The sequence below is a fragment of the Neopelma chrysocephalum genome, unplaced genomic scaffold (genome assembly GCF_003984885.1).
Source record: "Neopelma chrysocephalum unplaced genomic scaffold, ASM398488v2 Primary Assembly neopelma1_77123, whole genome shotgun sequence".
NCBI classification, from domain to species: domain Eukaryota; kingdom Metazoa; phylum Chordata; class Aves; order Passeriformes; family Pipridae; genus Neopelma; species Neopelma chrysocephalum.
This window is the reverse complement of record NW_020910129.1, coordinates 3,922-14,859: the sequence shown is the minus strand read 5'-3', so window position 1 is coordinate 14,859 and position 10,938 is coordinate 3,922. Positions and strand designations below refer to the sequence as shown.

Below are 10,938 nucleotides of genomic sequence, written 5' to 3'. Positions count from 1 at the left end.
GATTCTTGATGCCAAGTGCCTTCATCCAGGGCTGTAATCCCCACTCCTGCCACTCTGCAGAGCTGGGGGAAGGTAGTTTAGATATGTTGACTTCCACCAGGATGCTTAACTCTGGACTAACTTCTGGAAAATCTAAGGTAGGGAGAAAAAAATGGCATTTTTTCCAAGCTCCCTGAGAGTGCCCACTGTGTAAACTGTGCTCTTCTGTTCCAGTCTTATCTGACTTGTAAAAAACAGCCTTGAATTAATAAGATGCAAATAGAAGGGGGAGGAAAACCAGGTAGAGACCAATCATTGTCATAAAAATTGCCAAAAAGAATCAGCGTGTTCATAAAAGTGTCCAACGTTGATGTTGTGCTGCAGAACTAATAAAAGGGGCATAAACAGAATATAACCTTGAAATGAAATAAATGCACCCTTGGAGGAGGAAGAAATAGTGCCTTGGGCTTTGGGCCAGACAAATGAGTGTCGGGTTCTAATTGCTCAGAGTGTGTTTAAGAGCCAAATGTCCAAATCCAGCTGTTCCTCCAGGCCCAGGATGTTCCCACTGCCAGCCAGGGGCTGTGCTGCCATTTATCAAGTTATTCCCTAACAATGTGGATTATTGGGTGTGGGGGCTGCCCTTTAGAGCCAAGGAACTCGGTAAAAAAACTGCATTAAAAAAGACTTTTTGGGGCCAAGGACTTTTTGCCCTTGTCTTGCTTCTGACCCACGTTCCACCAGAGCAGTTGGGGGGATAAAGTTTAATGTGGAATCAAACACTTCTGACTTCTTAGAGACACTCCAGGTCTCTCTGGGAATGGGAATCAGATATTTGTGTTGATGTCCCAATGCCATCATGTCACCTGCTCAGAAAAGAAACTATTTCCTGCAAGGAAATGCAAATTTTAATGATCACCTCCATCCTTAGTTTTGCTATAAATACAAATCCCAGTAGAACACGTCAGTGTAATTCCCATGGATTTGAAGTATATTAACAAAGCATAAAATAGAAACTTTTTCCTGCCCCCAATGTGCTTAGAATTGGGGGTTTTTTTCCAACCATGGGAAATTAAAACAAAGGGAAGAATGAGGATTAAAGCAGAGTGACTGACTTTGATTTTCAAGTGCTATTGGAGCAGAACTGCCTTTAGGTGGGCTGATATTTTTTGTGATTCAGCTGAATCTGAGATTGGGAAATGACCTGAGAAGGCAAGTTAAGGAAAGTTGGATTGAGACAGTGTGACTGAAAATACCTGGAAAGCAGCACTGAACTTGCTGTATTGATTTTAGGATCATTTGAATTTCATCTCTATAATGAGATAGATGATGTGAATGGAAAGGACAGGAAAAAAGGGATCTAGAAGATGAGAATATTGAAATGCAGAGCAATAACTTCTTAAGGAGCAATTGAATCTTAAAATCTGGCACTGCTTTTGTTTGCAAGCTGAACTCTGGGCCTCACCTAAGAGCAAATCTTACTGAAATTAAAATCCTTGTAACCCATTTCTGCTCCTGTTCAGCTTCACCAGCACTGAGCAGGAAGATTTTAAATTCCCCAGGACAGTGAGGAACTCAGATTAAATAAAATGCACAAGGAAGATTAAATAAAATAAGTTTGCAGATTTGTAAGGCACTGATTATTCTGTTGTGGCCTTGGAGATGAGTTACACAAATCACTGACTGCAGGACATGGGAAACCTTTGAATGAACACTTTTCTGAGGGCAGGAATTCCACTCGTAGGAGCTGTGTCTGTACATATTTTGCTGACTATTCTACTTATTTTCCTGATGCTTCCACATTTCCTCGCTGAAGCTGTGCTTTCTCAGATGAGATTATACCTTTTCCTGATAACGAAGTGTTCCTGCACTGAGCCACTCCCAGCCCTGTTTAAATGGGGCTGTTTTATCAGGGTAATGCACGAGCCAATTGACACACGTCCTGTTCCATCAATCCCGGGCTTTGATGGCCTAAAAGGATTACTGGGGAGATGAAGATTTGATGGATTGCCAGTTAAACTGAAAGCTCATCTGTCTGCTCCTGTATTTTTGGGCTTGCACAACTGCAGAGCTGAGCAGTGAGAGGCACCTGGGGCTGGGAGAGACCTGGGAGCTACAGGGCTGGACCCTCCCTGGAGCTCTGCCAGAATTAGTGCTGGGTTAAACATATTTCCCTTCTTACACCAGCACTTCTTGTCTTGCTGTGCTGCAACACGACCATTACTTCATCAATTAAAGGCCATTCCATGCTTTTATGGGAGTTCCCAGCACTTCCCACCTCCAGAGCTTTGCTCTGGATTTCAGCCCTGGGCTCCAGGTGACAGAAACATTTAAGAGCAGTGCTAAAGGACAGTGCAAAGGGGAGATCCTTTGGAAAATTGAAGTAGGAAGGTCAGGGAGAAGATCAAAGGATCAGAACCTTGGTTTAAAATATTCTTTTGGATTTTAAAAATATAATTATAATTTTTTTATGGTGTTATTTCCAGCCAGGGTCGGAGCAGCCCAAATGCTGTTTATTTTAATTAAACACCACCCTGCACTGGGCAGCTCAGGTTTTGAGGAACTTCAACTCAGCTTTTCCTCTCTCAGCATTGGATATAAAATCCCCCCAGTGTGTCTTGATAGACTTGTGTCTCTATTTATGTTTCCAGTAGCAATGGGAGACATTTTTCCCTTTGAAGTCCCCAAATCCAGATCCTGTGCTGTTGTTTCCAGATCCAGTGGTTATCAGAGGGGATCTCTGCCACTCCCTGGTACCTGGGCGTGCTGAGGCTTTCAGAGAGCAAAGCCAGGAACACCAGAAATCCCTCACTGCTGACAAAATGTCTGGAATTTGGAAAGCTCCAACTTTTCAAGCCTTTGAAAATTTCGGTCTCTGCTTTCATTGCCTTTGGAAGCTTTTTTTTTTTGTTTGTTTTGTTAATTTTTTTTGTTAATTTTTTATTGTTAAATTTTTTTTTTAGTTATTTTCTTCTCTTCAATAAATTATTCCCTAAAGTACAGTCCTAGAGGCAGGAAAATGCTCCTCAAGTTCAGGTTCACTGAAGAGCTTCAAACAAAACTGAATGACAGTGGACAATCAGGGTCAGACTCCAGGATTTTGGGGGTCTTTTCCCACCTAAATGATTCCATGATTCTGTGATTCCATGTATTGGCTTTTGGTGCTCGGGATATACAAGCACCATTTTTTAAAACAGGGAATAAAATGAAAATGGAGTGTTCTAGAAATCTAGGAAGTTCTAGAAGAACTAGTGATAAACCACTAAAACCAGCATTGCTTTCCCACATTTCCCATTCTGAATTTTCCTTCAAAACAAGAGATTTTGTCAGCAAAGAAAAATTTGCAGAATATTTTTTTAATTCCTTCTTTTTCCAAGCTTGGCCTTTCATTAATATTTCTGCTCCTTTTTGTTGTCTGTATTTCTCTGCTCTTGTGCTGCATCCAGTGCCTGGTGCAGTTTGGGTTCCAATTCCTCACCAAACCCTTTCTATTTCCTCAAAATATAATCAATATTTCAGAGAAATCTATTCAAATAACAAGCCCAAGTGAATCAAAAAGCAATTATCAAGACCTGGGAAGTGACAGACAGTCTTAAAAATGTTCACAGCTTTTAGTGTTTAGAATTCACCTGTTGGGGACTATCAGATCTCGTCTGTGAAAAACAAAATAAAGCTCAATTGATAGTGATTAATAACAGGCTAAATTTACAGTATAAACTTCTACAGTAGTATTTGAGTGGAGGATTTGATTTTAAGTCCATTTCTGAGGGATTTTGGTAGTTAAATAATAGGAAAGATCCTTTTTAAGAGCTAATTAGAGGGCACTAAAGGGCTCCCAGTGCAGCACTGGTTTGCTCTGTGCTCCTGTTCCCATTCTGCCACTCCACAACTGTCACCCCTCATTAGCATTTAAATCATAAGTATTTGGGCTTAAATAAGCTTTATTTCTGCTTAATGTAATGCCATGATTTTGTGTCCTTTTTAGGGTCTTTAGCTTAAAGTAGGAGAGCTTATGATAAATACTGGAGATGTGGGAGAAGTTGATTAAATTAGTCGTGGAAATGGACAGTAGGAAACAGGAGGAAAAGTGCACAGATGAGCAAATTGGGGGGTTTTCAGCTCTGTTCTCAGAATTTGTTAATGCATTCAGTCTGCTGTTGGAAAAAAATAGAAATATTAAAAGACTTTTATAAGTGAGGATTAGCAGGGAGGGAAAAAAAAAGAAAAAAAGAGAGTTTTTTGCCTGCTGGAAGAAGTGAGTGCTCTGTGAGCAATCTCCCAGGGCTTCTAATATCATCAATTTTGGATGTTAATTAGGGGGGAAAAAGTGTAGGTGAAAAAACGAAACTCAAAAATCCCCCCAAAGAATAAAAAGTTAAATTTAACCCCCCACAACCCAAAAGCCTTTAAGACCCTTTCCTAATAAGATTGCTTAAAACTGCAATGGGTGAGATGAGAGAATGATTTAGAGCTGCATCAATTGCTGTGCTTTAAATCCCTCAACTTTGCTTTGCTTTTGGGGGTTCAGGATGAGTTTGGTTGCCCATCTGCTGTGAAATCCCCTTGTTTCCTGAGAGTGCTGAGAGCAGAGAACACAAATACCTGTTCAGAGCCAACCTCCTCCTAAAAATTGCAGGTTTTTTTGCAAAATGTCTGATCTGTGGCCACATTTCAGGAGTGGAAAATGACTTTGATGGAGGTCAAGAGGCAAAGCTCTCCACCCTAAGAAGGAATTTGAACTCAGAAACTCCACTAAAACCAATGTGTCACCTGGAGGAATAGGAAATTATTATCCAAACAGATTTACAATAAGCAAGTGCCCAGCAATTAAATATTATTGTTGTGCATTATTTCCACTTATTGGCTTTAAATAGCAAAGGGAGGTTTTGGGGAAAGAGGGCAGATGTTGTATCATCTTCTCAATCATTTGGATCTCAGACGCTTTGGGACAAATTCTGGGCTGTTCTGTCAATATAAATCCAGAAAGTCTCCCTAAATTTAGCAGCAGTTCTCTGGGCTGGACCAATATTGACAACTGCAGCTTCACAGAGACTTAATTTGGAGCTTAAGCCAGTCTTAAGTCTGATTTCAGTTGAATTAGTCAGATTTCTAATAGGTAAGGTTCTGCTTTTGTCCTGATTTACCAAAGCTCTGGAAATAAACCAGTGAAGAGCCTTCAACCTCTCAAAGAGAATAATTTGAGGGGGCACCTGGTATGAAATTAAAACAGGGAAAGGCTCTTCCCAGTCTCTCGTGTCCTACAGGTTGTCCAAGGGAACTGCTGAGTGGGGGGTTCAAAACAAACAGTGTGCCAGGAGATGCTGTTGATGCCAAAATAAAGTCAAAGGGAAGAATATTTTTTTTTGGAAGAAAAATCCATTAAATGTTTTTCAGCCCAAATATATAAAAATTATTGTGAGCTGGGCAAGGCTTTTTCTGTGTAATTCTCACTTTGTCCCTCCCTGCTGAATGCAGGGGGAAGTGTCACCTTTGGTGTTCAGTGAACAGGTTTGAATTGGGTGAGAAGTGTAAAACACTAAAGAAACCTCAACATGCCCAGGGAAACAGGATCTGAAACTGTCACAGGCAAAATAAAACCAGTTTCAAGGGAACTTCATAAATAAATATAACGGGCTGGGTGAGGCAGTTCCTCAGAGCCTCTCAAGAGAGAGACCTGTCCCCTCAAATCCCATGGAAATCCCATGGAAATAAATACTAAATAAATACCAATAAATACTCGAATACCACGAGGGAAAAAAAGTGGGGGAAAAACAGAGAGAGGAAAAGAGAAAAAGAAGGGAAAAAAGAAAAGGAAAGCCCTTGCCATGGTGAAGGATCCTGCTCCCAACAGGGGGAGGAGTTTTGGAGTGATTGATTTCGAAGAATAAAGATGTCAGAACGTGTCCTGCAGTAATTTACACATATCTTCCCTTAATGAAAATGAATGACTTGTATTTCATGTAGATGTGCATTAAACACTCCATATATCAAACTCCTCGCTGCACAGTCCTGGGAAGTAAGAAAACATCAAAGTTATTGCCCAAACAATGGGTTATATATGACTGAGTGTGGAGCAGTAATAGAAGCCCATCAATCTCAGGGCAGGCCTTAGGCTGGGGTTTGATGTGTTCTGAGTGAGCCAGGCCCAGCAGAGCAGCTCTGAGTCAAGCTCTGGCTTAGCTAAATCTTCCCCTTTGTCAGCAGGAGTGGATTTATTCCAGTGGGCCTGTGCTTATCAATATTTTACTGGGTCAAGTCTGGCAAAGGTTCACACGTGTGAGCTGGTTCCTTTTCCAGCTGGGTTGGTACAGTATTATTCCAGCTTTATTACCAGTGAAACTCTCTCAGACAGCCCTTGACTGGGGTGTTACAGCCCTTGACTGGGGTGTTACAGCTCAATTGGATTTTAGAAGCCATTTTAAATTTTTTTTTCTACAGGGGAGAAATTCCTTGAGCTGTTCCAACTCAGAGAGAATTGCCAGGACAGCCTGTATTTATAACAGAGCTTCTTGCAGCCCTGTAAATCTACATCTGTGTGTTCAGATTGGCAGGAATTGGGTGCAGAAAGAGAGGTTTTGATCAAATCATTACAAATCTAAATAATGGTAATGTTGTCCACATCCCAAGGGTCCAGTGAGGGCTTCCAGAGAAGCTTTGGGAAGAATTTAACCCAATTTAACCCATTTTCAATGTGGAAGGCTCAGAAGTTTCTAGAATCCATGGGCAATTACAGTCAGAATTAAATCCTCCAGAGAAAGCATCTTCTCCCATTTGAAAATTGCTCATAAACAATCAAAATCTGCAATAGGGAATCATAAAAGACCGGTTTTGATAGTCTGTTGTGGTGGGAAAAACAACTGGAAAAGCTTAGTCTGAGATGTTTGCTCATCAGTTAATTGTGGTTTGAAACTTTTGTTTTAATGCCTGTTTACAATAAAACCGCAGGAGGAGAAAGAGTTTCTTAAATACAGGTTGCTATGGAATTTTTGTGAGGAACAAGCAAATTGAAGTGACTAAGAGGGCAGAAAATACATGTGAGACAGGAGCAAACAGGAAACAACAAACTGAATTAAGTGTGTTCCTGCTCTGGGAAAAAAAATAGAGACAGGACTAAAAACAGCTTGAGCTGCTCTTTGTTCCCAACTGTCACCAGTCTACAAAATATCCCAATTTTGGAGGATGAAGTGGCACTTCTTGCTTGAACAACTTGGTTGGAGTTGGGTTAGAAACACTGGTGAGTGCAGACAGGAAGAGAGGAGGGGAAAAAGTGTTTCCAAGGTTTCTTTTTTTTTAACCAAAATCAAGCAATTTAATAACTTGAGGAGGTGTTTGCATATAATACCTTCTGTATTTACCCACATATTAAAACAAAGGGTATCCTGGGGAGAATAACTCCCGAAGTCACCTGGGGCTCTCTGGGTAAAGTGCTGGGAAATTCCTTCTCCAGACAGGCAAAAATGTCTCTCACTGGGATCTCTTTTTTATGTGAGACAGGAGCAAACAGGCAACAAACTGAATCCAGTGTGTTCCTGCTCTGGAAAAAAAACAGAGACAGGACTAAAAGGAACTTTTTGTTCCCAGCTCACTCCAGTCCAACAGAATATCCCAGTTCTGGAGGGGGAAATGGCACTTCTTGCTTGAGCAACTTGGTTGGAGTTGGATCCGAAGCAGGAGAAAAATTGATAAGTGCAGACAGGAATAGAGAATGTTTCCCAGGTTTCTTTTTTTCCCCCAAATCAAGGAATTTAATGACTTGGGAAGATGCTTGCACGAGGTGTTTGCACTTGGGTCAATTTACAGCAGACACGGAATAATTTTGGCCTGGTTCTCCAATGTTCCTGTTGGATAAGTTTGGGGTTTTATCTTCTGGAATAACTCAGTTGATCTGAGCCTCTCCACACACAAGCAGTGCTTAGGAGATTGTTAGGCTTAATTAGTTTATAAATCTGTCTCCAGTAGCTGCACATGAAAATTTAATGTGCCAAGCCCACAACGCCACGGTGTTTTGTGCTTTGTTAGGAGACAATAGCCTGGAATAGACTAAAGATGGGAGCAATAAAGATTAAAAACCTTTCAAAATAGTACAGATGTCCCAGAGCTCCTTCCAGAGCTGTAACCAGGCAGTGGTGACACTATGGGGACACCCAGGTTCTGGACAAAGGCCTTGATGATATTTTCAATGAACTGTATTGATAATTATCTCCCCCATCCCCTAATCCTGGATAAAAATTGCAATATAATTACATTTACTGTTGCTTTTGCCCCCATCCCCCAGCTGCAATATTAGATGTTTCCAATAGTAAAGACTTTTTGGGTGAAGGTTCTTTTTTCCTTTCCATTTTTGGGCTGTGTTTGCAAGCTCGAGAATGGAATTCTTTACACCAGCTCTACCTGTGGGCAGCCTTGCTCCTCAATAATATGGGGGGTTTTTTCCTTGCTTATTTATGCATAAATGCAATAATTGTTGCTGCTTCTCACAAGGGAAGCTCATCCTGTGTCAGGGAGGCCATGCCAAGAATATAAATAGAATAATCCCCTGTTCCTGCAGCTCTGAGTAATCCACGCTGCACATCTCACAGGTGATAACAGCTTAAACATGAATTCATCTGAGAGCATTATGTGATAGAAAAGGTACACAGAGTTAATTAAGCCTTGGGGGCGTCCAGGATTGATCCTGAGCTGCTGTAAATTGGCTTAACTTCGTTGGCTTGAAAGGAATCAGCCTCATTTACACCAGAGGAGGATTAAGCCTCTCTATTTTAAGATGCTTTAGATTTGAATATCTCGAATTAACACGTACAAATTCTTTATTAAAGGAATGATATTAATTATTCAGTGTACAATAGGGTGTGTTTCAAAGAGTAGGTTTAAATAGTTTGGAAGTGATAGATAGAACAGGAACCCATTTACCAGCCACAAAGCTTTGTCATGGTTTCATTTTGTTCCCTAATTGCCTCCTGGCCTGTCCCCATTCTCCAGAACCTGGTGTGGCCCATGTCTGAGTGGAGATGACACCTCTGATCACCGAGGAGAAATAATTGCTGGCTTTCTTCAGTTCAAACATTTCTTCCCCATGCTGAACCAAAATTAAATGAATTTTTCAAGTCCTGCAGGAGGCAGAAAGAAACAGCGACTTCAGGAGAGCTGGACCCTCCCAGCCAGGTAGGGCTTTGCCAGCAGGTTCCCAGGATATCCACCCGCTTCTTGAAGTCCAAATTTGGGTAAATAATGTATAAAATAAATGTGTTGAGCAAAGGTTTGAGCCTGTTTTCTTTTTAGAGCAAGTATCTGAAAAGCATCACAGAATCTCAGGATGGTTTGGGTTGTGAGGGACCTTAAACCCACCCAGTGCCACCTCCTGCCACGGGCAGGGACACCTTCCACCAGCCCAGGGTGCTCCAGCCTGGCCTGGGACACTTCCAGGGGTGGGGAATCCACAGCTTTCCTGGGAAGTCGCTGTTGTTGTTACAAACATCCTCTCTCACATTGTGACCAGAAATGGTCAGGTGTGAATAAACCTTTGCTAAAAAGTGTTCCTTGAAATGGAGGAATTCCTGGGAAAAGTGGCAGCTCCAACAAATCAATATTTTTCTGACAAAAAAGAAAATGGTCTGGAAAATTCCCAATTAACTCTGCTCTTGGGTTCTGGTTCCTGATGGAGATATTTCATGGATTTGTGTGTCTGCCACCAAAATGAACAGGGACTTCTGAAATGTTAAGGATGGTTTTTTGAGGTTTTCAGGCACAGAACAGTTTTTTGGTTTCCCCTGTGCCTCAAACTTCCTGTCTCCTCTTGTGCCCTGTTTCAACTCTCAATTTCCCTGAGTTGTACCTAAAACTTGTGTTTGACTCAAAACCTCCTCCAGGCTGGTGAATTTGGGTTTTTTCTTGTGTCTATGTGCATCCACACAAATATACATATACATTTATAATACACTTATATATAATATATATTTATTTAATATATTTATATATATTTAATATATTTATATATTTTATCCTTATTTATATGAGTATGTTTTAAATTCCTTTCTTAAACCTTCCTAGGATAATTTTTTCTCCAAAGGTACTTTTTGCCAAACCAGTTTCTCACATCCAAATAATTCCTTTTAGTTTAAAGAAAGTGCTTTATTTCATGAGCAGGATATACTAAGGGATTCAGGCTATTGATTCCTTTCAAACAGCCTGAGTCTCTAGCAGCTTTATACTTTTTGTTCATTTTTTAATGAGTAATGAAAAACAGTTTAATATCATTATGTTCATCAGATAAAACTCACTGAGGTTCAAAAGAAAGTCCTAAATAGATTGTGAGCTCAGCCCTGTCTCAGGAGAGCCCTGTATTTTCCAGGCTTCTGCATCCTGACACATCCAGCCCTCCCCCAATGTTTATTTAATTCTGCCAGGGAATGCTCCTGGGCTGTGTTTTATGATACCAGGGGAGAATTGGGCTGGAGGAAGAACATTACAGAGTTGGTTATTCTGAGCTATTTCCTCCTCCTGTGGATCCTGGCCATGGCACCTCCTAAATAATGGAGCAATGATTTACTTCCTCGGATTTGTTTTCCTTTGTTCCCCTTATTTGTTTTCCTTAGTTCCTCTTATTTGTTTTCCTTAGTTCTTCTTGTTTTCTTTAGTTCCTCTTGTTTTCTCTGCTTCCAGAGTGTGTGTTTTATATATGATAAAGCACACAGGGATTTTGAAGTGTCCAAAAGAGCATCTCCTGGCAGTGATGGAGAATTCCTGCTTGGAGCAGGGATCTGACCCTGGCATGGGGGACAACATTCTCCTTGTTACTCCTCTGTTTATGCATTAAATACTCTCTTTTTTCAGCACATGGCTCTTTCAGCTGGTGCTACAAATCTTAGTCATTGCTGCTGTCCAATCTGCCTGCTCATGGTGAAGAGTTAAATCAATAAAAATGTAATTCTCCCATCCCTGCCTTGTAAACCCTGGCTCAAA

The 10,938-nt window shown here is 40.8% G+C and overlaps 1 long non-coding RNA gene across 2 annotated transcripts; it reads right to left on the bottom strand.

Moving 5' to 3' along the window:
- Positions 1-7,741: 7,741 nt before the first annotated feature.
- Positions 7,742-10,333, bottom strand: LOC113979382. 2 transcript variants are annotated; one of them, XR_003537850.1, is made up of 4 exons: positions 10,257-10,333; positions 9,453-9,570; positions 8,890-9,086; positions 7,742-8,009 (listed from the first exon to the last, which is right to left on the bottom strand). It is a non-coding gene; the product is annotated as an uncharacterized LOC113979382 (long non-coding RNA). The 2 variants fall into 2 exon arrangements; XR_003537849.1 differs by lacking the exon at positions 7,742-8,009 and having other exon boundaries at positions 8,828-9,086.
- Positions 10,334-10,938: the final 605 nt, after the last annotated feature.